At 38.0% G+C, this 2,488-nt stretch overlaps 1 protein-coding gene across 1 annotated transcript in view; it reads right to left on the reverse strand.

The window, feature by feature from the left end:
- Nucleotides 1-263: 263 nt before the first annotated feature.
- The window catches only part of LOC143291032 (uncharacterized), a 234,397-nt gene continuing 232,172 nt past the window's right edge, over nucleotides 264-2,488 (reverse strand). Inside the window, exon 32 of the mRNA XM_076600618.1 lies at nucleotides 264-2,488. This exon is cut by the window's right edge and continues 6,645 nt beyond it. The gene's annotated coding sequence lies outside the window, so the exon portion shown is untranslated.

The following is a 2,488-nucleotide window of genomic DNA, read 5'->3' on the forward strand; positions in this document are numbered from 1 at the left end:
ACAAAACGGTCATACACGTAAAATGTTAAATGTTTGTCTGAGTCTGTCTGTGTGCGTTCCTGAAATCCGAGTAAATGACACAGGAAACGAATGATGAGCGCCCGACAGCAGCCGTCAGTCGGCTGTACCTAGGTAAGGCATGCAGCCTGTTGTGTAAATGACTCCGTGTTTGTAAAGCGCTTAGAGCTTGGTCTCCGACCGAGGATAGGCGCTATGTAAGTACCCATTTCAATCAATCAATCAATCAAGAGAAGAAGAAGAAAGAAGAAGAAAAAGGTGTTTTATTTCCATGGCAACGAGGGCTGGCTTGGTAGCATGCATTAATTTTCATTGGCGAGCATTGTACAAGTGGGAAGACTGTATCCGTTAAACACACACACACGCACGCGTACACAAGGATTAGATAGAAATGAATAAACACAAATAAATAAATTCTATTATATAAAATAAAAAAATAAAAATAAAATAAAATATAATAAAAATGAACAGAATGAAATGACAAAAGCGCATGTAAATGAACAAAATAAATCAAATACAACAAATAGATTGAATGAAATGATAGAAGTGTTTGTAGACAAACGTAATGGGTAACCAAATAAACGGTAAATCCTGTGCATTGCACAGTACCAAAGCAATAATGAGCAAATCACGAAAAAAAAAAGAAAAAAAAAGAAGAAAAAAAAAAAGAAGAAAAATGAATTAACATGAATAAATAAATCAACTGATTAATCATTTAGTCACCTGAAAACGTTTCTCACACTAACATCAGAAATGTTAATGTACCCCCCCCCCCCCCCCAAAAAAAAAAAAAAAAATTCTTTGTTTAAACTCTTCCGTTATCCGCACATCTGTAATCTTATTTTGTGTGTGTGTGTGTGTGTGTGTGTGTGTGTGTCCCACGCACCACTGTTGCGATACTGTGTCCTCTTACTGTCTGTCTACAATATTTTATGTTTGTGCTTAAAAAAAAAGAATATATATATATATATATATTCGGACAGAAAAAAGTAGCACACATTCTTCTGGAAACAAAATTCTTGTCAAAGATACCGTGTTTCAAAATTTTGTCATACCTTCACACCAACTTATCTACGATAAAATTAAAAAAGAAGAATAAATTTTCTGTTAAAAAATATAAGCGAAAAATGAACAATCCAACAAAGAAAACAAAGAACAGATAGATAAACAAACAAAACGATAAGGAAAAAAAAAGAAAAAGAAAAAAGAAATGGATAGATAAGTAAATAAACCCACACATAACTGCATACAAATCAAACATATTCAATGACCGAAAATCCTTTCACTTCATTTAAAAACCAAACCAAACAAAACAAATAAATACAGAACAGAAACAACACACAAAACAAAACAAAACGAATATATGAGAAGAGAGATTGTGGAAAACTCTGTAAGTTTCATAATATCGTTTTCTTTATAAAATCATATTGCTCAACAATTGAGGAAATAAATTAAAAAAAAAAAAAATCAGAAACTGCATTACAAAAAACCCTCTCATGACACAAAACCTTGACTCTGAAACAAAAACAAAATTCAGACCATTGCTGCAGTCTTACAATCAACATAATTACTTTTTTTTTCTTTTTTGCAATATATATATATTTTAAGGTGAAAATGGTCAATCATAGGTCACATAGCCTCTTTTGGCCATGGGGGAGGTGTATTTCATATCGACTGTGACTAGGAGTGATGGCCTAGAGGTAACGCGTCCGCCTAGGAAGCGAGAGAATCTGAGCGCGCTGGTTCGAATCCCACCGGCGGGTCGCCAGTATTTTCTTCCTCCCCCCCCCCCCACCCCCGAACTCCCTCCACTAGACCTTGAGTGGTGGTCTGGACGCTTAGTCATTCGGATAGGACGATAAACCGAGGTCCCTTTGTGTGCAGCATGCATCTAGCACACGTAAAAGATCCCACGGCAACAAAAGGGTTGTCATTGGCGAATTTCTGTAGAAATAAAACCCACTTCGATAGGAAAATAAATAAAACTACAGGCAAGGAAAAAAAAATACTTAGGACGCCCTCTCCCTTCGGGGGAGAACAGCCCGAATTCCACACAGAGAAATCTGTTGTGATATTTAAAAAAAAAAAAAAAAAAAAAGAAAAAAAAAAAAAGAGTAACACGAGTAATACAAACAAAGAGTGGGAGCTAAGTTAACTCTTTACTTCCGCTGTTTCAACCTTCCCCCGATCGAAGTCTGAGGGGAGAGGAGAGGGGGGGGGTAGGCAAGGGTTAACAACTCACAACTAGCTTCAGTGAGAAAAGCGGGATGAGTGAGAGAAAATGAGAGCAAAGTGCCTTTCCCCCCACATGGGGACACACGACACAGTGCTGGAACGGGTGTGGGGGTGGGGGTGGCTGGGTGTGGGGGTGGGAGGACTCGAACCCTCATCACTCGACCACCAGCGAACACTGGATCAGAAATCCTTCACCTTCACCTATCCCGTAGTCTTGTGGACCGTTGGGGCGCCA

This window comes from Babylonia areolata, chromosome 16 (genome assembly GCF_041734735.1).
Source record: "Babylonia areolata isolate BAREFJ2019XMU chromosome 16, ASM4173473v1, whole genome shotgun sequence".
Lineage (NCBI taxonomy): Eukaryota > Metazoa > Mollusca > Gastropoda > Neogastropoda > Buccinidae > Babylonia > Babylonia areolata.